The sequence below is a fragment of the Schistocerca americana genome, chromosome 1, assembly GCF_021461395.2.
Source record: "Schistocerca americana isolate TAMUIC-IGC-003095 chromosome 1, iqSchAmer2.1, whole genome shotgun sequence".
NCBI classification, from domain to species: domain Eukaryota; kingdom Metazoa; phylum Arthropoda; class Insecta; order Orthoptera; family Acrididae; genus Schistocerca; species Schistocerca americana.
In genome coordinates, this window is record NC_060119.1 from 141,257,298 (window position 1) to 141,283,208 (window position 25,911).

A 25,911-nucleotide genomic window follows, 5' to 3' on the forward strand; every position below is an offset into this window, starting at 1 on the left:
CATCTCGTTGCTTCAGAAGGAAGCACAAATAGTCACCAAGCAGGAAATAGAAGATGCACATTTGTTAATTGTGAAAACTGCCGTTTCGTTGTCTTCCGATCATAGTTCTGTTGTTGTTATCGGAGGAGACATTGATCTTTTGGTTTTGGTGACGGCTTTATCGTCAGACAATGTGTTCTTTTGCAAATCTTGAAGGGGTTACATAGGAGATGCGCTGTATTCCAAAACTCCCTTCAGATGCAAAGACATTGGGGAAAACATTGCATCTCTCCGTGCGATAATTGGTTGTGATGCCACTTCCACTCTGTCTGGACAGAGGAAAAATAAAGTTTCCGCCGCACTTGAAAGTGATGCTCCTGACAACAGAAGTGCAGGAAAACAGAAGAACGTGAAAGCAACTGAAAATTTCCTTGTGGGAATTTATTGAGGTGTCTAGAACACTTCTATAGACGAGTGCGATATCTTCGCTTTTCTAAAGTTGCTGCAAACACCAGATTGTATCTGGCACAACTACTTCCAGCAAGAGATGCAGTTCAATATCATGCATATAGAACTTATCCATAAGTTCGAACTTAGATGGGGTATGAAAAAGACATCCTCAAGTAGCACTAGAAGAAGGGTATTGGTGGTCTAACTCCAGTGCCAATGAATAACGAACCAACTCCACAGGCTTTGCTGAACAAGATTTCATGCCAATGCAAAAAGTGGCAACAAATGGACTTGTAGAGAGGTAGGACTTCGATACTCTACTCTATGCATCCACTGTGGATTCGAATCACGCGGCAATACACCACAGGCTGAATTCAACATGGAAGGGGGCAAGTTGGATGATTCAAATGGTTCAAATGGCTTTGAGCACTATGGGACTCAACTGCTGTGGTCATAAGTCCCCTAGAACTCAGAACTACTTAAACCTAACTAACCTAAGGACATCACACACATCCATGCCCGAGGCAGGATTCGAACCTGCGACCGTAGCGGTCGTGCGGTTCCAGACTGTAGCGCCTTGAACCGCTCGCCCACACCAGCCGGCCCAAGTTGGATGATCCACTGCCTGTAGGTAGATGTGATGGCTTGTATACATCAAGCACATTTGAGTCAAAACAGCAGAAAATGGGGAACTTTTAACTTCATATGTAGTGTATATCAGTAAAATAAAATTTGAGATGTATTTTAAATTTAAACTATATTTTGTTGAAATATAACTGTAACTAAAAGTGTTAAAATTTGTGTTTTTCTATTTAAAAAATACGTATTTCCCAGAAATTACATGAATCTCATTAACTCTTTGTATATATATTGCACCCGTAATGGCTTAAAGATGATGTTACATTCAGGAATACTGTTTTTGACTGTGTTTTCTGTATTTTCTGTTTCGAGTCCACTTGCACTGAAATTGTGAACGTAACGTTTCTCGGTGTGAATAGCGAGTAATTACAAATATTTTGAGTGAGTCTTCAAGGAAATTAAATCCTCTACAAGACTGGTTAATATGCATTGTGCACAAAACTGCACTTAAAATGTTATTACGAAACCACTAACATATCTAACTTTTTTGCGATTTCTTGGCATTTTTTCAGGCTTCCACAGTAGCTGTTCCGAATTTTTGCACCATGTTGTATAAGAAACTTACAGGAAATTAAACGCTCTTTAAAACTGATAACGGCATATTTTTGCTTAAAACGCACTAGAATCGCGTTACTGAGGAAAAACTAAAAAGTGTGGCATTTCGTAGTGGTTTTTTCAAGACGCTGGATAACGCACAAGGGGGACAAGATCTAAAAGTTGGATTTTTCACGAAAGCGGTTTTACATAAAACGAACCTGAAAATCAAAATTACTCCACCTTTTGCAGTCCAATCCTTCACTGTACTGGATCATATAACGCACTGTGGTCTTACTGATCCATTACTGTCTATCGAAGTAAATCCGAATTTAATGTAACTATCGCCGTATTTCCTCTAGAAAAATAAAACGAAAATGCAAACGAATACAATCATTGCAAACAAAAGCGTATAAATAATACTTTTTTATAATAAAATAATTAAATAATAAACAAGTATATATACTTTTTCTATCTTTAGTTTTAGCTAGCTCTCCTCGGCAACGCTTTGCTGTAGGTAAGTCTGCTTAAACAGGAACGAAAGAAAAGAGAAAGCACACTTTATAACGTGTAGCTCCTAATCTCCTTCTCTGCCTCCTGTCCTTCCCTCTCCCTCTCTGCAAATTCAGATTCTGTAGCAATATTCTAACCGTAAAAATTTGAAGTAAATTTTGAGTTTATTGGTAACAGTGTTTTCTCTTTATGTGTCACATATATATGTTTTTATAGTATATGTATTAAATACGCATATGTTAATGAACTAGATATGTAAAAACACTCCCGTATTAGAATTCAACGTTATTCAATATTTCAAGGCAATCGGCCGAGGCCTATTGGAGATTAACGATTTTGAACAGTTTTCTGTTAGAAACGGAAACAGAAAATGAACTGTGTTTGTAGCGCCGTATCGAAAAAATTTCGCTTTGATGTATTGGTGGAAACACCTTTGAAATTATAAAACAGTCGTACGAAGAAATATGCATACTGCAGAAATGTTTAAGTACAGCTGCTTCGTCCGCAGCTCGTGGTCGTGCGGTAGCGTTCTCGCTTCCCGAGTCCGGGTTCCCGGGTTCGATTCCCGGCGGGGTCAGGGATTTTCTCTGCCTCGTGATGACTGGGTGTTGTGTGATGTCCTTAGGTTGGTTAGGTTTAAGTAGTTCTAAGTTCTAGGGGACTGATGACCTCAGATGTTAAGTCCCATAGTGCTCAGAGCCATTTGAACGGCTGCTTCGCGCGCGTGTCCACAACGCGATTTTGTAAACGTCTGGGAGTTACAGTGGCTGCAACACCTAGAAGACACCAAATGTTTCACAAACAGGCAAGGGGCCTTATTTTTAAAGTGTTGTCGTTCTTCAAACGTAAGGCAGTTTCAGGAAAGCCAGTCTGGGAGGTTACCAGAGTGGAGAAACGCACTGCATGGTCCTATGGCGATATTGGTGTACAGACTGTCAGATGAATTTGCAAGATGCCAAGCTGTGTGGCAAGCAATAGGAAGAAACCTAGCACGCCAAAGCGCCTAGGAGGACTCGACGACTTCGATCAAGATGTTTTACTTCGAAAAATTTTCGAATTTTATGAAAGGGGCGAGTTCCCCACGTCAGCGATATAGCTCCCTCTTCTGCGTGAAGCTACTGGGATTGAACGAAATGCAATGTCAATGCAAAGAATATTGAAGAACATCGGATTTAAATGTGTAAATCTAATGAGGGATGGAAATTTTTAATGGAACAAAGTGATATTGGTGCTGCTAGGATGACGTTTCTAACAAGGGAAACACCCCATCGCACGCTCCTCACATTTAGTGGTAATATGACACAGTCAAAAACACAGATCAAGCACGGAAACAGGAAAAAGGTGTAGCGAACTGTGAGAAAAGATGCAAAATAGAAAGTCCAAGCACAAAATATGCAACATCGAGCGATTTACGCCAGTAACGACGTCGTAGTTGTGTGGTCACGGTGTTGGACTGTAAAACGGAAGATCAGTGTTCAAATCTGCCTCGCACCTCTCTTTTTCGCGAAATTACAAACTTTGTTCGCTCACTGACGTGTCTGTTTTCCTTCAGTAGGCTTGGCACTTGCCGTACTGTACTTTGCTGTATATGGTAAGAATATATTACCTTCGCAAGTGAGCTATGTTACAACAAAGGAATTCAAGAGTCAAAACTTCCAAAATGGAACGTAAGAGTCATAACATGTGGTACTTGTAGGTCAAGTAAGAGGTACGTACGTCTAGAGGTCCCTTCCTTCGTCGCTGTTGGAAGCGACCGTTACACCACAGAACACAGACACAGATTTAAATACAGTGAACAGTCACATCAATAGCCGGACGGACAGTTCAAAATTTTGTGAAAAAAAAGCGGGACACGAGGGAGATAGGAACCTCGTTGGGGTTGGGTTGATTTGGGGGAAGAGACCAAACAGCGAGGTCATCGGTCTCCTCGGATCAGGGAAGGATGAGGAAGGAAGTCGGCCGTGCCTTGTCAAAGGAACCATCCTGGCACTTACTTGAAGCGTTTTAGGGAAATCACGGAAAACCTAAATCAGGATGGCTGGACGCGGGATTGAACCGTCGTCCTCCCGACTAAGGATGGGGCCCCTCCACGCCCGCACCAACGTGGTGACCAACACAAAAGTTCTACTGTCACCTCCGTATGCATGTTAGTTTTGAATCAAGGCGTCACAGGATGCAGGCTGTGATGTTATCCATGCGTCTGGGTAAGACTACTCATTAACATGGTCCATCAGGAGATAGAAGTGGTCGAAAGCGATCGAAGGGTAGCGGTTGTAAGAGCAGAGGAAAAAAAGTGCCAAGGCCAGCGCCAAGGGAAAAAAACCTCTGCGACAGTAGGACGGGTAGTAAGAGCAGCAGCGGTTTGCTAGCTGCGACAGAGCATGCAAGGTGAGGGGGGTTAGCGTGAGGTATCGTGCAACGTTACCTATGTACTGCGTAGTCGTTCGCTGGGTCAGTCCGGTGCCGCGGCTGGGCTCCCTCGTTGTCTCCTGGGCCGGCCGCAGTGGCTTACTCCCTGTAACATAAAAGTTCGGCGCGGCAGCGCGGCGACGCTTGGCGATGAAGACTGCCCTGGCGGTTTTCTTCTTTGCACCTTTCACCTGCGGTGCTGCTGGGGCAACCGCTGGGACAGGCGCGCGAACGTCCTTCTGCGAGGTCGCAGGAGTGTTCGCAGGTACGACTGCACTGAGGCCTTGGGCGAAGACTGCTCGCAGTTGCCTCAAGGCCTCTTCCTTCTCTGCAGCCACGGCGGCTGCGAAGGCAGCCCTCTCCGCCGCCATGACGGCTTTGAGAGCTGCTGTGGCCTCCTTCACGGCGATGCCGAGCTCGAGGTCACATCTCTTCGCGGGAGGGCGAGCTGCGTCCTGGCTGCCCGTTTCCGAGCGGCCGTCCCCGCCCCTGGCAGGTGGATCTGCTGCTGCGCCGTCCCTCAGCTGCACCGGGCTGTTCTCCGCCCTACGCCGTTTCCGACGTCGTCTTCTCTTCTGCTGCTGCGTCGGTGCGGCCGCGGCCGCTTCGCCGCCCCCGGCACGGCTGCGGCTAGAGAAAGCCGCGCAACCGCGCCAGCTGGCGACGTGCGGGCCGCCACACCGGACACAAGTCGGCAGAGCGTTGCTGCCGCGGTCGCAGGCGCGGCTGTCGTGCTCACCTGAGCACTTGACGCACCGCGCCGCGTTGCGGCAGTACTTCGCAACATGGCCCTCGCCCTGGCACCTGAAGCACTGGGGCTGAGGATCCATGGCGGCCGGGAGAGCTTCCGTCGTAACCGGGAAGCCCAGCAACTTCCGCAAGTCGAAGATGTCGCTCCCGCCGTCGACCGTTTGCACGGTCACGGCATAGAGCGGCGCCCTCTTCCTGTTGGTCCGGTTGTGCAACCTTGCGGCTGCATTACCAAACCCGGCTCGCAGCAGCCCTTCCCGGACCGCTGCCTCATCACAGCACCAAGGCAACCCCCTGAGGAGTGCCTTAGTCGTCTTCATCCTTCCTACGGAAGGTGCCTTCTCACGCGCCGGCGGCGCGTCGACGATGTGGTCGGCCACTGCGACCTTGATCGCCCTGTGGTCGGCCACGTTTGCGGCTCTAACGCAGATCAGCGAGTCTGTGTCGACAGACTCGTAGACCACCTCGTTCCGAGCGCAATTCGTCATGGTGTCGAACAGCGCTGTCCACCCGCCTTTGCGCTTGACGTACAAAGGGGGGACAGGCCGCGACTCGTCTTCACGGGAGTTCCTTGCACGGTCGGCAGACTCAGAGAGTCGCACAACCGAAGGACCCTTCGTAGCGGCAGGTTTCCTCTGCGCACCCTTCTTTCCCATGCTGCGAGGCGCGGAACACGACAATTTGCACGCGTTGTAAAAACAACGCACGACAATTTGCTCTCCGCAGCGCCCACAGCACAGAAAACCTCTTCACGAGCTCTCAACGGCCGAGTAAGCGAAGCGCGAAATAGCAGCGATGCGCTCGCCTCGCCAGCTCAGGCCCTCCCGAATGCGAGTCCAGTGTGCTAACCACAGCGCCACCTCGCACGGTATGAACCTGGCTCTCCCCCCTCCCACTCCAACACCGTGACCACATATCCACGACGTCATGGCCACCAAAGCTCGATCGATGTTGCGGATTTGAACTTCGACCGTTCACTGTTTCAGTTTTGCTTCTTTTTTCACAGTTCGGGACACTTTTCTGTTTCCATCTTTCATCTGTGTTCAGTTTTTGACGGGCTTTCAGCTGGACCATCTTACCACTAAATCTGAGGGGGTGCGATGGGGATTTTCGATTGTAAGAACAATGCATGAAGTCAGGTCAAAGGGAATTTCACCAGTATGCTACTTGCACGAGACTTGGCTAAATCAAAACCACACTAGAAGTTTAATTTGGTAAACAACAAAGGGACAAGGCTGTTTGGAAGTTAACAGTGCGGAAAGGAGGGCGTCTTATAATATGTTCAGCCGGTTCCGTTGCTACCGGATTTGTGCCTCAAAGTAAACCTGTATTCTGATCAAAATCGAAAACCAACTCTGACTACCATTCCGAAATGAACAGAGAAACATTTCGAGAATTGTTTCAGAATCAGCCGTTGCCTTAAAAGATCCAGGCTCTGTCTTTGTTATGGATAATTCCAGCTATGACGTTGTTATACTAGACAGGCTTCCCAGTACAAACACACCTGCGAAGTAAAATTATACGAATTCTTGAAATACAGACCAGAGCAGAGCTGTTGGAGCGTGCTAAGATTTCAAAAGGCAGCGATAAAAAAATACGAAATTATTTCCATAGCTCTGCAACATGACCACAATCTCATACGAATACCCAGGGCCGGCCTTAGCCATCCAGGTGCCCCGGGCGAGTCGTCCAGTTGGCGCCCTTTATTGTATAAATAGCGAACCTGGCAGTGCTTTGCAACACGGTATTTGACTGTTTTCTAGAAATCGTCTTAAGTGGTTAATGACGTCATCTTATGATCATAACATGGTTTTTTCCATCGTAAATTTGAGTATTTTATTTTTTTAAATGGAAATGAAGTCCAAATAATCTGAAAGCCCGCTAAGACGCTCCATGTGAGTCTCGTGTAGCCTGTGACGTCAGTCCAGCATGATACTGTCGCTGCCGTAACAGTCAGTATAGCAGTGATATATTGTTTGGCCATTCACGTTTTGGGAAATTGTCTAAAAATATTGCGTAGTACTGCACTGTACATCTACAACAACTCCAGAAAATTGTTTTTGCGTGTTCCAAACAAAGAAAAGATGCGTAAAATGTGGTTGAAACAGGCTCGTATATCCCAAATATTTCTTTTCTTTTCTGAAGCACCCCTGTACTAAAGCGAACAAAACAAAACAAAAATTATTCAAATTGGTCAAGCCATTTCTTTGTTTTGGTGAGACTAACACACAACAATTGATTTTTATATATAGGAGGTAATATTTATAACGAAAAAACACTAATTTTGAATTGGGTACCATATTTTTATTGAATTTAATATAACTGTAAGCCATAAACCTATATTTTCTGTCAGTCATCTGAACACAAAACATATTACGCCTAATGAAAAACAATTATAAACGACTAAAATTTTACTTTTCTCGCTTTTCTGTCGGCAAAGTCTCTGATCAGATTAGCAAAGTCCAGGTTTTCTGCAAGTTCATTTTCAATGGACAGTGAGGCCAAACTGGTTAGTCTTGTTTGAGACATTGTAGACCGCAAGTACGTTTTTATCAACTTCAGTTTGGAAAAACTGCGTTCGCCGCTTGCGACAGTCACTGGTATTGTTAGCAAAATACGTAACGTTATCCAGATGTTGGGATATAACTCTTGAAAATTATGCTTTTTTATGAAGTTTAAGGCTTCAATAGGCGTTGCCTGGTTGTCTTCGGGATAGTGTTGCAGGCCTAAAATTTCGTCGCACAGCAAATTTCCATCAATATCTGACTTCATGTTGACAGTTAACTTTTCTTGTAATTTAGAACAGCATTGTATTAGTTCTTCTTTATTTTGATTTTTTTAATGTCAAACAAGACACTCCACGTCGCAGAAAATTCTTGCATCTGTTCAAATCTTTCTTTCATGGATATGTGCGCGGTGTCCAACAGTGCATTGAAAAACTCTACTTTAAACTTCTTTTTTGGGTCAGTTATTTGATCATCAACAGCCTCTTCACCCGGCCTGCGTTTAATACGTCTTAATCGCATTTGTGGTTTAAATAATGGCTGCGTATCAAGATCCGAAGCCAGTTCAGTTGCTGTTACAATAGCTTGTTCGAAACCTGTTTGTCTATATGTTTCCAAATAAGAGCAACATTTGTCAAGGATTCCCATAAACTCGACAAAGTTGATTGTGGGTGACTGACTTACTTTACTCACAACGTTAATTTGAAACAGAACATCATACCATGTCACGAGAGAAACAATGAAGCTGAAGTCTTTTAATTGTCCTCCTAGTGTTGTCGCTTCGTGTGACACCGCAGCATCGCTTTGTTCAGTAGCATCGGCCAAGGAAACCAAAGCGTCATGCATTTCGCATAATTGATAACGAACCGCTTTGACGCTATCAATTCGAGCTTTCCAGCGTGTGTCACTTACATTTTTCAGGGTGTATATCTTCAAATGGTCGGTCAAAATTTTCCATCTATTTACCGATCCAGCAAATAGATCAAACATTTTTTGTAACATTCCGAACAGTGTCACGGATTTTACTGATGATTTTGCCGCATCACACAATACCTAATTATGACTATGGCATCCACATGGCACAAAAAAAGCTAGTGGATTTAACTTCTTAATTCTGTTCTGGACGCCTTTATTTTTCCCCTTCATGTTCGCGCCGTTATCGTAGCCCTGTCCTCTGCAGTCATTAATGTTAAGGTCAAGATCACTCAATGTTTTTAAAATGCTTTCTGAGAGGCCTTCACCGGTTGTATCATCTATTTGCAGAAATGAGATGAAATGTTCTTTTACACTTACGCCATCCTCTGTTATGTCGGCGCATCTTAAAGTTATCGAAAGTTGTTCTTTGTGGCTTATATCTGGAGTACAGTCAGCTATGATTGCATAATACTTTGAACCCTTTATGCGGGATACGATTGTAGACATAACGTGTGATGCCATGAGTTGTATTAATTCATTTTGTATATTTTTGCCGCAATAATGGTCAGCCAAATCACCATTCAATGCCAGTCTGACGTGCTCTTCCATGATTTGATCAAACTTTGCCAATAACGGTACAAGACCTAAGAATTTTCCATTATTTGGGGTAAATAATTTATCTGATAACCCTCTGAATGCCATATTATTTTCAGCCAAATACAAAGTAATGTGCAACAATCTTTGAAGCACATTGCTCCATCGTAAACTTTCTTTAGAAATTAGCTTTTGTTCTTCCTTGTCAATAGTTAATCCAGCTTTAAACCTGATTTCAGCTTCAGTCCATTGAGTAAATGCTTTTTTTTTTGGTTAGGACTATTTTCATGCAGTTTCAGAGCTTCACTTAAATGTTTCCAATTTCTGAAACCCACAGTGGTAGTCAAATTAGTAGTTGACTTTAAATCAAACAGTCGACAACAAAAGCAAAAGACACTGTCGTTTGATACAGAATAAACTAGCCACCGTCGTCTGATAGTTTCTTCGTTTGATAGTTTTCTTGTGTAATGAGTTGAAGAGAAATGACGCCCATTTTCATCTTTTGGAAAGTTATTTAGACATACTTGTGAGGGTCCACATATTATAATGCGATCTATATCTCTAGCATTAAGTACTTTTGGCCACGTACCTACATCAGAAACATTGTATTCTTTTATTGCAAGAACGTTGATACTTTCATCGACCACAGATGTCATATGTTGATTTTGACTTGGAGAAATATCAGAGGATTCATGCAAAGATGTACTGAGCTGGTCAATTTGTTCACCTTCGATAGGTGATTGTATATTTTTTGTGTATAATTGTTCACAGTCTGAAGAAATATTTGCTGATACATGGACTTTTGATTCAATATCTGAAGTATTTGCCTTACAATTTCCTTTAAGGTACTTATAAATATTCATGTGCTTTTTAGTTTCTTCAAGACCTTTTTCTTTTTCAGCTTTTCTTTTCCGATTTTCTGAACAAAACAGCTTTTTTTTTAATCATTTCCTTCTCTTCTGGCATGATTTAATAATTTGACAAATTATTGCTTGGACACTGCTCTATTTCGCGACCACAATATTCGATCTATAACAAATAAAGAAATTCACCTATCAGTAGACGTAACTAGAAAAAAACCTGAACTGAAAGATAAAAATGTTTTTCGCACTTACCAGAAAATTAAAATGTTGACACAGTCACGACACTCGTTTCACTCACCATTATTCAGCCGCGAAAACATGACCGCTGCCTCCGACTCTTACTGACATGCGGGTGCAAATCGTAGCGCTGCCAACATATGCAGTCTAACAAACATTGTGTGGCGCTGTATTATTTCAGTAAGTTAGGTGAGAATTCTCTATGAATGCAATGCACGCATTGCATGATCTATTAATTAATGTACATGAGTCATTAAGTCACAAATATTCGATATAAATACATTCGTACTAATTAAATCATAATGTAATGTATATTTCACAGTCTGTATTTTCTTTTATTTGGAGCGACCGGTAGTTTCTGTTGTAAACGAGAGATGGTGCGGCTGCATGGGCTCTTCCTTGTTGCAGTTCTTGAAACAAATAAGAGAGGCGCTTTGGTAGAGCCCGTGCTAGCCCGCGTCAAACATGGATGGTTGCAGACAATACGAAGATTGCATTCAGCATGATTTCTCTTCTGCTACCCCGAATTCATCGCGCATTCGTGAGATTAGCGACGTATGTTGAATGAGACTGAATAATATTTTAGTTTCGCGAAATGGGTGATTGTAAATTGTAATTTTTTTTTTTTACATGCGTTTAGTACGTGGCGCCCCTTGGGCCCCGGCGCCCTGGGCGACTGCCCGAGTCGCCCCACCCTAAAGCCGGCGCTGCGAATACCACCTATAACCGCCATTATAATCCAATAGAACCGGTGTGGGCACAGGTGAAGAGATACGTGGTAGATAAATACGCTACGAGGGTCGTTCAATAAGTAATACCACAATTTTTTTTTAAAAAAAAAGCCATTAATATAAATGGACAAACGTCCCTGTTGGTACTTCACATTTGGTGTTTGTTCTGCGCGCCGGTGAAGTTTCGAACCGTTCAGGCAGATGGCAGAGCCGCAGTACAGCGTCAAAATGGCGTCTATACACGACTCACGTTACAAGCAGCGTGCTGTTATTGAATTCTTGTACGCAGAAATAGAAATCGTGGTAAACATCCGTAGGCGTTTGTGTGCAGTGTATGGCGATGCTGCAGTTGATACGAATACAGATGGGCGATGGGTAAACAAAGTTACAGTCTCAGGAAATGCAGAAACAGAGCTCCACTATCAGTCACGCTCGGGACGTCCTGACACAGCCACTGATCCAGACAAGCTGAATCGTGCGGATGCCATTATTCGTGCCGACCGGCGCATCACAACTCAACAATTGGCTCTACAGTTGTCGGTCGGCATTTGAAGTGCGTCTGCAATGATGGAGACTTTCGGATATTCAAAGAGCTGCTCACAATGGGTTTCACGAATGCTCACGGCGGACCACAAGATTCAAAGAAAGGCCATTTCATCTGAATTGTTGGAGCGTTTTGAAACAGTCGGAGAGGCCTTTCTATTGCGGATCGTTAAGGGGGACGAAAGCTGGGTGCACCACTTTGCGCCGGAAAGTCCATGGAGTGGCGTCAGCCTCATTCACCACAAAAGAAGAAATTCAAGACAACACCCTCTGCCGGAAAAGTCATGATGTCAGTCTTCTGGGATTGTGATGGCGTCATTCTAGTGGATGTGATGCCAAGAGGGTCAACCATCAATTCCGAGGCATACGTGAAGACACGTTTTTGACGTTTTCGATCGGACAAGGATCCAGCAGAAATTTTGCTCCAACACGATAATGCCCAGCACACAAGTCTGCGAACCTGGGAACACAGCACCATATTGGGTTGGACATCATTGCCTCATCCACCCTACAGTCCGGTCCTGGCACCCTCGGACTTCCATCTCTTTGGGCCGCTTAAAGATTCTCTACGGGGAACACTCTTTGCAGATGACGAGAGTGTCAGTCATGCAGTGAAAACATGGCTACGCCTCGAGGACAAGAGCTTTTACCAGCAGGGAATACACACTCTTCCACAACGTTGGCGTACGGCCATAGAACGTGTTGGAGACTACGTAGAAAAATAGGACATGGACAAGACATGTTGATGTATATTGTAACCAAATTCTGACTCTTTAACAGTAAATATGTTCAGAGAAAAAATGTTGGGCATTACTTATGGAACGACCCTCATACGTTTAAAGTAGCCGACAGTGAAAGACTGATCCATGAAGCAACAGATAGAATCACCGTTGCTGATTTGGAACCTTGTGTACGTTACACTGACAAACTGGAGAAAGAAGATATCCAGAAGGAAGTTGTTAGAGACGAAATAACGGATTCGTTAGTTGTCAATCTGGCACCCACGTCCAGAGACTCCAGTTCTGAAGGCAATGGCAGTGAAACATCTGAATAAAAAGGTAAGTGAATGGAATGAAAATTTATTTTGTAATTTTCACTAAACGATTACTTTCCTGTCTAGCTGTCTGTACAGTAGAAAGTAGTTCAGAGCATAATCTGTTCTTTATTTACTTATCCCGCTCTTCTGACTGCAGTACAACACAGAAGGTTCCTTAAGGACCAATTTATTATAGTATCCATTCTGCAGTGCGAGAATCTGTATCACTGGTTTCTCTTCGTGTCTTTATGACAGGGGAAGACTGAATACACATTCCATTCTTTCATGTGAATCTCATACTTATTGGCTACACTTAATGAATGCCGCAGCGGTAACACCGATTCCCGTCAGATCACCGTAGTTAAGGGCTGTTGGGCTTAGATAGCACTTGGATGGATCACCGTCCGAGTCTGCTGAGCGCTATTGGCTGCACTCAGCCCTTGTAAGACTAATTGAGGACATACTTGATTGAGACGTAGCGGCTCTGGTCAAAGAACTGACTACGGCTAGGGAGCGGTGTCCTGTATGTAGGAAGATGGTGACTGTGCAGCTCGTTAGAATGAAATTACAATTAAATCAATACAATGAAATGAATACTCTTAACTGCTTACAGGCGTTGATATACGTCAACGGGGACAGTTGAAAATGAGTGCCCCGACCGGAACTCGAACCCGGGATCTCTGTTTACATGGCAGACGCGCTATCCATCTTTTTTTTACATTCCTTGTTGACCTTATTTTGTTCTATTTTGTTGGCTGGCTCTGAGCACTATGGGACTCAACTGCTGAGGTCATTAGTCCCCTAGAACTTAGAACTAGTTAAACCTAACTAACCTAAGGACATCACACACATCCATGCCCGAGGCAGGATTCGAACCTGCGACCGTAGCGGTCTCGCGGTTGCAGACTGCAGCGCCAGAACCGCGCGGCCACTTCGGCCGGCTTCTACTCGTATTTTGTTCGTTGTATATGTTCGGGGCGGACGTCTCATGACACCCGTTCAGGTTGTTCGTTGATCCGTTTTTATTACAGAGGGTAGCTAACCCTCTGACCGAACACGCTGAGCTATCTGAGCCACCGAGGACACAGAGGATAGTGCGACTGCAGGGACTTACCTCTGACATGCCTCTCGTGAGACCCATATTCCCAACTTATTGTTCCGCACTATATTCGTAGTGCCCCTGTTCATTCCACTCATTACTCGCGGCTGCTTGCCCGATTCCCGCAAGAGTTCGGGCAATGTGTATGCTTGCAGGAATCGGTCAAGCCGCGACTAATGAGTGTAATGGGCAGGGGACAATAAGTTGTGAATGTGGGTCTCACAGGAGGCGTGCCAGAGATAAGTCCCTGCAGTCGCACTGTGTGCTCGATGGCTCAGATTACCGGCACGGTAGCTCAGCGTGTTCGGTCAGGGGGTTCGTTGCCCTCTGTAATAAAAAAACTGAGTAAATGGATTAGCGACGAACTGAAACTGGTGTCTTCCGCCGTCCGCCACTAGCGGATACAACGAACGAAAACGAACAAAATGAGATTTTAAAAAAAAGAATAGAATAAAGATGGATAGAATGTCTACCATGTAAGCAGGTGGTCCCGGGCTCGAGTCCTAGTCGGGGCACACATTTTCAACTGTCCCTTTTGACGTATATCAGCGGTGTGCTGATCACATGCCCCTCTGTATCAGCAGCCAGTAAAGCCTTTCGGAAGAGAATGACACGGCGGTCGGTCGGCACCATCGGGCTTTCCGAGACCTATTTCGACGTAGTTTAAGGGGCTCCGGAAAGGCTCAAAATCATGAAAAGTTCAATTTTTACTATTTTGCGTTTTCTGAATCTGCAGACTATTACCTTTTAATAGATATATAATTTATTCAATTCCGAAGACTACAACTATTTTTAAATTTTTTTTGAAATGTGTTCTACATGGGCGTGACCCACTGTGGCGCTGTTAAACTGCTGTCAAATGGTGTTATTATTAACGTCCGTCTTCATCAGGTACATTTTAGTGATGTGAGATAAAGTATGTGTTGTGGCTAACCTGTGATGGTTCAATATATATCGCTGGTGTGATTGTCGATTGTTTCATGTTTATTTACTCTGTCGTTATCTCGAAAATATTTGTAATTAATTCTGTTTCTTGAGTCTCTGTTTTGTTGAAGTATAATAATGAGTAAAAGTAAAGTTATTAGAAATCCTCTGAAGGCTTTTAAGAAAAGGAGAAATGTTGGAAAGCCAAAGGTATGTGTTATTACTGTAAACAATAAAGACGATAACCAAGTGAGTGAAACTAACCTCTCAAGTACACCTGCCCATAGCAGTCAAAGTGGGAAAGAAAATACTTCACAGAAGAATCTTGGTTCAATGAGTGAAAACCATGAATGTTTTATGGGCGAATCGGATGTGAATGAAATATTTGAAATGTCGGTTCTCAAAGGATTTTTTTCAAACTGTGTAAGATGTATTCATTGTAGTGAAGTTGGTCTGCAACTCTCCATAATAAAGCACGTAGGACTTGCTAGTGAAATACAACTGAAATGTGGTAAGTGTTCATACATGACCACCTTTTGGAACAGTGTTGCAGTAACTGCAACTGAAGCAAATGGTAGCAAAATCTACGAACACAACAACCAGCGATGCTTGCTTTAGACAAGGAACGCCTTCGGGCTGCAGACAGGGCTGTAAAGAGTCTAGAAATACAAGCAAGAGTAAACAGGAGGAGGAACAAGAGGAAGCTGGAGGAGGAGTTTGCAGAGGATGAAGATAATCCATCCTATGGACCTGGAATGCAATAAAAAGTTAATCCAATCTTTGTCGCTCGATTCCCAAAACTTTTATTTTCTCATACTAATTACATGTTTTCTAAGGATCTTCCAAACATATTTGTTTCAAACTTTCAGTAAATGTTACACAGTACCTTCTGCATAATTTAACACAGCCTTTTTCCAAAAATCTGTATATTTTTGAATATATAAATAAAAAATTGCAAAAAAATGTTGTGAATTTTCATTACAATTGAAAAAAAATCATCTTTCAAAACTGAACTAAAATTTTGTAAAATCCCTGTGTTAAGTTGTAGCCCATACTCCAATAAATAATCTGTAAAAAGTTCAACTTCCTACCTCAAATACTTTGTGAGGAAAGATGTAATTTATAAGCGTTATTTTAACATTGCAAGTATAGGGCGTCCCGGAGCCCCTTAATAAATTTATCACGAAACGGGTTGTGGCGCACAGTCAAGCAGATCGTAGCAAGATGCTATTGCAGCTGTCCGTGTCGTACCCGCCGTCTACGCACTTTCAGCCGAGCTCACAAAGCAGCAGTCCTTGCGAGCTGTGCGGCTAGAGGCTATTAACGATGTCGCCGGCTATACGTCATCAGGACACAAGCGCTAGCTCATCTTGATAATACTGGGGAAGGCAGTCGATAGTAGTCTTGTACCAGGAACCGTTCAAGCATCTGCCTGATTGATTTGCGGAAACTATAGCGTATCTACAACAGAATGACAGGATGGAATCTGAACTTTGCACTACCCGAGTACCTTTAAAATCTGAGCCACTGAACTGCCTTGGTAGATACACTGGCTCAAATAGATCGTAGGGCACTTTATGCTGGAAACTGGGGTATCTTTAGTTTAATAAACAATACTAGGTTGGCATAATAAACGTGACCCGCAAATATTTACAATAAGGCACCGGCAATATTTTCTGGTGTTCGCACTCTTTTCGGATATTTACAATTTTCATTCGCTACAGAACTCGTTTGGCGCAATTTTGCCACTAAGTTTGGCGTTGCAGACTTGGCTGGGGGTTTTGCCGAAACACTTCCAGGTTTAAACTCTTGACCAAACATTTCGCAGGAGAGCTTCTGTGAAGTCTGGAAGGTAGGAGACGAGGTGCTGGCAGAAGTGAAGCTGTGAGGACGGGGCGTGAGTCGTGCTTGGGTAGCGCAGATGGTCGCCGGCACGGTAGCTCACCGTGTTCCGTCAGAGGGCTGCGTGCTCTCTGTAACAAAAAAACTGAGTCAAGGAATCAACGATCAACTTGAACGGATGTCTTGTGACGTCTGCCCAGACCATACGCAACGAACTATATCGACAAAAAAGAGAAACATATGGTAGAGTACTTGCCCGCGAAAGCCACAGATCCCGAGTTCGAGTCTCGGTCCGGCACACAGTTTTAATCTCCCAGGAAGTTTCATTCCTCCACACGTTTTCTACGAATTGCGCTTTGCTTAACACTCGACAGTGAAAACGTCTTGTTTTATTGTGACCACCATTTTGTGTTACGTCCAACCGTTCATTAAAACACGTCTGCTCCTCTTACGATCTCAAACGTAATGACACAGCGAAGTACTCGGAACAGAGCATGAAGGAGGCGCGCGCGCGCAGATATGTGACAGCAACCGACTGGTGCATCGATGACACGGTTTCAGGGATTAGCTGTGATGCGCAAGTCTCCTGTTCATTAATAAGGCTCAGTTCTGCGTCACTCTTATGAATATTTTCCGGGCCAGTCTTCTTTTGCTCACCCTCAAATCACATAATTACAATTATTGTAATGGCAATTTTAATAACTAGGCTTGCAATATTCCTTGGTTATCATCCTATTGGATGATTTAATGCACGTGCTGGATGGGGAAAAAGATGCAGGAATGTTATGGAGCGCTACCCGGAACATATGAAGAGCTTGTTTCAATAGTGGTACAAGTCCATTTTTGTTCATATTGAGATACAGACTCCTAAAGTTAAATGAGAGCTGAAAAATCTGCAGTTGAGATACCAGAAATATTCAAGCATATGGCTTCTTGCTAGAGATGAACCTTTCTTTCTGTTTGTTTGGCTCATTAATTTCAGAAGTATTATAGACAGAAAAGTGGAGGTAATGGAGTTGTACAACTATTGAAATAAGCCCTTCATATATGGACCAATAAAGTTGGAAATGGATCGTTGAATTATGTGAAAATCTTAATTTGTACTGATTTCCACATATTATCGCCAACTACCCAGAAAACAAACATCATGACTAGGAATATTTCAAACAGACCATGTTGCTATATCTCGGAGGCGTTGTCCAGAATTAATGAATGTTAGATTCAGAAAGGAGATAAGCATACACGTGATCAATGTGTTTCTGTCACATTCGTCAGACTATTACCTTCGAATGTAATGAGCAATACAAACGCTGTATCAACATTCGACATCAAGAAATTATTAGAAAAGGAAAATAAATTTAGAGGGCTTACTCGACCAACAGAGAAAGACTTCGAAAATACAAAAACGCAATTGGTACAAGTTGTAGCGGGGATGAAAAAAAGAATGAGAGACGAATATTAGGATGATAATTTCGAACAAATATTGAAAAATCGTTTGACTGCTTGGAGAAAATACTACAGAACCAAGAAAGAAGCAAACAGTGGCACGGATAAAATCTTATGACCAAAAACAGCAAAGAAAATACGCAGGGAGACGCGAAAGTATGAGAAAGAACCATTGAACAAGATGGAACACCACAATCATCTAAATGAGTACAACGCATATTACAGATACTTTTAATAAGAGGATAGGCTGCAAGGATACATCCCTTCCCCTCCAATCCCTTCCACGGATTTGAGAGGAAAGATGGAAGCTGTACAATTTCAAACGAATAAAACTGTGAAAGCCTTGTCGAAAACTTTAAGACCAACTAACCCAATTAGAATTAATAAACCATGAGGTCAAACATCCTTTCCCAACGCCTCTCTCAGTTTTCGAAGGAAAGACGGGATCTTAGCAACGTCAAACGACTAAAACTGTAAATTCTTTCTGAAATACCTTCAGATTTTTCTAAATGGTGAAAACCCAACGAATCTAACTGGAACTAATAAATTATGAAATCTGAAATCAGTGGCCCCTTTTCCGGAATGCTGTGAGCTCAAAGTCTCAGACGACTAAAAAGCAACAGGGCTGCATGAGAAGACTCCATACTAGCACTGTTATGGAAACTTATGCCTGAAGAACAAGTAGATGCTTTCAAAAAAAACCGTAGTAAACATATGGGAGAAACAAGAATTAAAAACGACTGTGAACTAACCTTGATTATACTGCACATGAGAAAGGAAAAACTGTAGAGGTAAATAAACATCGTGGCATCTCATTACTCCCAGTAAGGCTAAAAATGGTTCAAATGGCTCTGAGCACTATGGGACTTAACATCTATGGTCATCAGTCCCCTAGAACTTAGAACTACTTAAACCTAACTAACCTAAGGACAGCACACAACACCCAGCCATCACGAGGCAGAGAAAATCCCTGACCCCGCCGGGAATCGAACCCGGGAACCCGGGACTCCCAGTAAGGTACATTATCCATCCTATAATGCCAAAGGCAAGCCGCGCATAAACTGCGAGAATTTCAAGAACAGCTGTCGTAAAAACGTCATATTACAAACACTGTCAAAAACTTGTGGAACAAGTAATTCATTGTAATTTACGAGAAAAATATCATATGGCATTGGTAAGCAAATGGCGTGATGATAAAGTGGAAAAAAGGTCGAAAATAACAAGCTGCTCTTCCAGACTTGTGGAACTCTGGAATACAATACACCGCACATTACAATCGCGGAGTAAATGACGGATGTTGATCGCTATTCCAGCCAGTAGTAGCACAGACGATAAACGATGGAAGAAACTTACGAGACACGAAGACCTGACATTGAACTTCAGAATCTCTGGCAACCCAGTGAAAGCGGTTCCGTTAGCTTTTAGCTTATGTGGTGGGCTCTTGAAAACTATTATCGTTGATAAAATACCCACCTGCCATTTATAAAAAGTCACTTTTCTGATATCCACACACATTATCCGACACATCAAGCAGTTCCAGACACTGATGATGAAATATGAAATCTAGCGTAGTGACCTTCTTGCTTGTGTTTTCTGTTGTCTTTTAGCCAATAATAATAATAATAATAATAATAATAAACATGTTACATCACTCTGAATGCCAAAAGATTCAGATGAATTGTTTCCCCTAACGGGATGATTTAGTTTCATTGCACGGTAAAAAAAGTCTGAATAGAACAATCTGAAGATCCATTATTTACTAGGGAAGTCTTTCACACTATAAACTGGACCGGAAAAACTAAAGTACGGTGGCCATCCGACACATTGAAGGGTCTCAAAGATTGTTGACCCCACCAAAGTGACAAGATGAATTAGTGGGAAGACAGGAAGAACAAGAAAATAAAGCTAACCAATAGCCTATGTACTCTTTAAAGAGCCGAACGGAATAACAATAGAAATAAATAAAGAACGAAATATTACATTATTCACTCACTTCTCAAAAAGGGAGGCAAACAAAATGTCAGCAGCTACGGAGAGGTGTCACTTCTACCAGTGGCATACAAAATATTATCAAACTTTCTAGTGAAGGGATTCGAAGAAACTTGAGACAAATAACTGATAGAAAGCGAGGATGGTTTACGAAAGGTGAGATCCTACACGGAACAGATTTCTAGCTTAAAATTAATAATTGACTACAGAATGTTTACCAGCAGACCAATAACCGTGTCATTTACTCTTTTCAAGAAAGCATCTGATGCTGTGAAAGAGAAAGAAACTTAAAATGCCTAGAAAATTTGGTATTAAACCAAAATTAGCAAATATAAGTCTTGTATCTCTAAAAAAAGGTGTCTAAACTGAATTTAAGGGAGAAATATCTCAGTTATTTGAAATAAACACAAGGCAAGGAAAATGCGCATCATCTTTACTGTTCACCTGCGTTTTATTAAAAGTTGTAAGGATCTTGAATTTAAAACAAAAAAAAGTCACAAAATAGAACCAATAATTCTGTGAAGAAAATAAAATGGAATTAAGATGAACTGGCTGGTCTGTGCGTACGATTTTGTACAAGTTTCAGAAAATCTGACAGAAGCAGTTACTCAAATCATTATTCTCGAAAGAATAACTGATGGAAATGTTCTCCGAATTTCAGCTGAAAGAACAAATTTTATGACAAAAATTTAAAAAATGCAACAAAGTACGTAGAAATACAAACAGGTAAAACACAGCAAGTTAGTAAATAATATAAGGTGGACAGAACAGAGATAACTGGAAGACGTATTATTAGGAAGATGATGAGTTCAATACAAATTACAGATGGTTGGTAAACGAGAAGTAATGAGGAGATATACCAACATATACAGAACGTATCAGAAGTAATGAGAAAGTGCAGATTAATCTTCTTTGGACACCTCTACCGAATGAGTGAGAACAGGCTAACGAAACAGATATCCCCAGGTCCTGGAAAAAGAAGTCAGCTGAAACATGGATTACAGAAATAAGAAAAGAATGACAAATCAACATCAAAGAATAGGAAATAATAGAAACGTTTATTAAATTTAGAAGGCTTTCAAGGCAGAAAAAATAAAAAACCAGTACTGTCAACACGTATGATGGATTTACGGTACCCCCGTGTTCTCGTGGGTGACCAGCGTTCGTGTTGGACTAGCGAAAAACCGGTGCCTGGAAACCGAGAGATCGTGGGTTCGAATCCCGGCCGGACTACGGAAATTTTCAGTCTGCCCGTAATCTAGCTTCATCTCTCCAAGATGTGATGAGCCACCAGGAACGACACGTGGTTCGGACTCCACGTTAAACTGTAGGTTCTCTTTCCCCGTTAGATAGCAGGGACAGATGAGGGACACACAGGTCGCCGATGTGGGGTCCAGTTGAAAGACTTGCACCCGGCCATTGAGGCACAAGGCGTTGTTATTGGCAGCGTGCGTGCTGTCAGATTACGGGGGACGGACCTCATAGGTCAGAGGCTCAGCTCGCTGATAACGCGCACGTGATACGCGCTCGTTTGGAAACCCAGCTCCAGTGGGACAGGTCAGGGTATATAAGGCTCCAGTCGCCACTTGGTGGGTTCACCCTCACCAGAGCGACACGTTTGGGGCTTCTCGTACTGCCTCTCCGACCTCTTTCTTGTTTCGACCTCTACTAGCAAGACAACAGGTAAGCTGCCACCCAGTCATGTCTGATATGGCTCAGTGCCTGTACACTGGTTCATATTTTTATGGTAGGGAGAGGGGTCTCCAACCGACGTGAGTCAATTACCTGTCTGGCCATTCAGTTTGATAAGGAGAGGTCCTTCGCGGTGCGATCGACTTTTTGAGACCATCTATACGGTTACGTAGATTACGATCCAAGGTATCACACACTGCAGCCATTCAGCCTGGTGGGCCCTCGTTCGCGAGTAACCCGCGAAAAAAAAATTCGGATTTTTACGTGCGGCTGCGGCTCAATAGCATTAAAAAAGTAGTATAATAGAGACTGGTTGCGTAGTGTATTTGGTGGGTTAAGGCCTTCAGCTGCTTAAAAATTTCTTTTTACTTTTAATTTTTCTCGAAATGACTCTTTGATCATTATTTTTATTCAATTAATTGCTTTAAACGTAATTTTTTTATTTCTGTTCCTTTGTCACATCATTTTAATCATCATATCAACTTTTTCCACTTTATCATTCTTTTTCCACTTGAAAATTCTTCCTGTGTTTTTTATTAATTTTATCTTTTAATTTTGGTTTAATTTCTTTCGTTTATTATCCTGTTTTTTCGTCCATATTGTCGCATTCATTTTTTCTATCCCTTATTTTGCTTGAATTTAGTTTTAATTCTAATCCACTCTTCCGTTTAAATCTTCATCTGCGTTGTTTTGTCCATAGTGCAGTAGGGATTTACGCTACGTTTTAAACGTTTGTATGACGATTGCTATCCACAAAGACACACAACTTTTAGCGAGAAATAATTTTTGACATCACTGCACAGTCAGTATAAATATATTATTTCGCCTTTTGTTTTTTAATCGATAGATCGGCATTGTCAAATATTTATATGTTATAAGAGGTTAATATCACTATATTCACATTCACAAAAATTCCGAGTGGAAAAAGAATGATGTAAGGATAAAATGACAACAAATGAAAAAGTTCATACGATGTGACAAAGGAACAGAAATAAAAAAATTACATTTTCAGCAATTGACTGACTGATGTTAAAGCCTATTCAATAAAGATTTTAAGATAAAAAAATTCTAAACCTGACGAAATTCAAAACCATACATGAAGGTCTTACCTATTAAGTACACCACTCAACGTGTCCGTGCAATACTACGTATTACTGTTATTGAGCGTGAAGCAAAATTACGATTTTTTTCGTCAATTACGCGCAAGTCAGGGCGCGCCACGGGTGTGAAACTGGGGATCTTAGCCTACGTCACCGTAGAGACGGTTTCAAAAAGTCGATCCCACCGGTGGTGACCTCTCGTTATGAGATGTTTTGTGGTTGCTCTAATCACTTGAAAGGCTTGCAAGTTCCCCCTCCCAACTCATAAACAAAACGAAATCCCATGTGTAACAAAGCTTCGTTTCAAGAAAATCTAGTTTTTCACCCATCTCAATGTCTTATGATGCCTTATTTCACGAACTACGTGACGTGCAATGATATAATTTTGCAGGTACATTCAGTGATGTACGTGATTACTATCTGCAAAATGTGTTGCGATTACAGCTGGTGGTACAGAAATGGCTCTGAGCACCATGGGACTACACTTCTGAGGTCATCAGTCGCCTAGAACTTAGAACTACTTAAACCTAACTCACCTAAGGACATCACACACATCAATGCCCGAGGCAGGATTCGAAACTGACCGTAGCGGTCGCGCAGTTCCAGACTGTAGCGCCTAGAACCGCTCGGCCATTCCGGCCGGCGGTGGTACAGAAATAACAAACTAAAACGGTTGGCGTGATGCTGAAGTTTTTCTGCACGCACAGCGAAAATGTAGCAAGTGGTTTTTTTCTTTCGTTATTTCATGAAGTGTCCCTGGGAGAAAACCTTTCCTAAAGGTTTGAAATTATATGTGAGGTTTGTTGGAACTCGCTAACGGGACGACCTGCTCTATACGTCGTCACTGATTACGTCGAAATTTATGGTGAGTACAGGGCTTGACCAGACGTGAAAGTGACAGAAGTGGGAGCTTCAGATGGCAAAGTATTCAGAGAGAACAGCATCTTTGGCACGGGTCGGGCGACGCACGAGGCATTTCGTTAGCTTAGCTTCCAGGTAGTGGTGGGCGCGGCGGAAACCACAGAACTGTAATGGGAGGGTCGTGCTGTCGAATACCTATGCTGAAACCTCATTTTCAATTTTTATGTTACGTTGCAAATAAAGTGAATAACCAGATGAGATTTTCACTCTGCAGCGGAGTGTGCGCTGATATGAAACTTTCTGGCAGATTAAAACTGCGTGCCGGACCGAGACTCGAACTCGGGATCTTTGCCTTCCGCGGTAGAGCACTTGCCCGCGAAAGGCAAAGGTCCCGAGTTCGATTCTCGGTCCGGCACACAGTTTTAATCTGCCAGGAAGTTTCAAAGTGAAATAACGTACACTATATTGTATTTATTAATACTTTTATAAAAGACATGAAAAGAATATTTATTAATACTTTTATAAAAGACATGAAAAGAATAGGAACAGTAAAATTTAGAATTGGAAATAAATTTCCAAGAATGGATTATAACGTATACACAATATCTTCGTATATAAAATTAAATAATTTCATTGTTTTACAGTTGCTCAGGTGATATTCCCTGTAAAAACAAAGGAAGTTGTAGTATTCTCGGCAGCCTGCACACGTTATTAACACCACATTTTTACAGTTACGCGTAACACATCATATCGCCAAATATTGGTGAGGACAACTCGTGATGTACAGTGGGGCGTATTTTGACGCTGTCTTCTCTGGACGTGAATTCTTTTTCCCTCTCAATGAGGAAGGAGTGTTTTGAAGCTGTTTGATTAAATTCTTTTTCTGATTATAAAAAAGGACATCGCAGAGCTCCACTAGCATTTGGGAGGGAATCACTTTAATACTGTACAATGGCAATCTTTCTTCACTTTGAAAAGTGAAGTTGTGGATTTGTTTCTCGTCCCACGAGCCGGCAGCTGTGGCAGAGCGGTTCTAGGCGCTGCCAGTCCGGAACCGCGCTGCTGCTACGGTCGCAGGTTCGAATCCTGCCTCGGGCATGGATGTGTGTGATGTCCTTAGGTTAAGTTAGGTTTAAGTAGTTCTAAGTCTAGGGGACTGATGAACTCAGATGTTAAGTCCCATAGTGCTTAGAGCCATTTGAACCATTTGAATCTTCGCACGATTCATTTAACAAATGAAATTTGCCGTCCTGCGCGGAGAGCTTCATCACATCAGTCAGTTTTTTTTTTTTCGTTTAAGGCTGTTCTAAGTTTATGTGTGATGTCTGTTCTTTCGGACATGTTCGAAAGAACAGATACTACATATAAAGAGAGTCAGTGCGGATGCACTCTACGTTCGAGCTCTTATGGGTGTTTGCGAATTGCAGAGGGTAATAAGGATATCGGACAAAGGGCACTACATTAGTAGTGTGTGGATAGGTTGAGAATTTGGGTTTGACGTGAGGCGTGCTAGGGTACTCCGTGCAGCTCCGATGACCACTGTCCGCGGATAGCTTAATGGTCAGAGAATCTGCCTAAGTAGGCGTGAGACCAGTATCCGAATCACAGTCCGCCACAAATTTTCAACTTTCCCCTTTGATTTAAACCTATGCCCACTAGGAACCAAAGTCTGTTCAGATGGTTCAATGGCTCTGAGCACTATGGGACTTAACTTCTGAGGTCATCAGTCCCCTAGAACTTAGAACTACTTAAACCTAACTAACCTAAGGACATCAAACACAGCCATGCCCGAGGCAGGATTCTAACCTGCGACCGTAGCGGTCGCCCGGTTCCAGACTATAGCGCCTAGAACCGCTCGGCCACCCGGCCGGCGAACCAAATTCCTTTGTGTCTGTTATAAGTTTTCCAGATTTTGACGAACTAATGACAACATTCCTATACTATGCCGTGTACGCATCCACCGTATTTTTAATCGTCGGTCGAAAAGAGTCAGTACTCTCTTATACGTACACGTAGGCGACTATAATTTTACAGAAAGGGTTATAGAGTATTGTGCTGTATACGTGTGGTTACTTCGTTCATATTTCGGCGTATTTGCAGTAGCGCAAAGATTGAAAATTTTAAAAAAAGAAAAATGTTTCCGCACAGGAACTCGATCCCACGACCCTTGGATTACCCTGCTGAACTATTTCAGCTGCGACACCCGCTGCCTCGAAACTGCCCTATCATACATGTGCCATGGTTCGCCCGACCCTCGACAA

The 25,911-nt window shown here is 42.6% G+C and overlaps 1 protein-coding gene across 2 annotated transcripts in view; it reads left to right on the plus strand.

Annotated features, from left to right (window-relative positions):
• LOC124550997 (gamma-butyrobetaine dioxygenase-like) overlaps positions 1–25,911 on the plus strand; it is a 127,934-nt gene that overhangs the window by 60,732 nt on the left and 41,291 nt on the right. The window contains exon 1 of one of the 2 annotated variants that reach the window (XM_047125834.1): positions 21,554–21,680. The exons of the other annotated variant lie outside the window; for it this stretch is intronic. The gene's annotated coding sequence lies outside the window, so the exon portion shown is untranslated. Of the gene's footprint in view, positions 1–21,553; positions 21,681–25,911 lie in introns of those variants that run through there. 2 annotated transcript variants of the gene reach the window in all.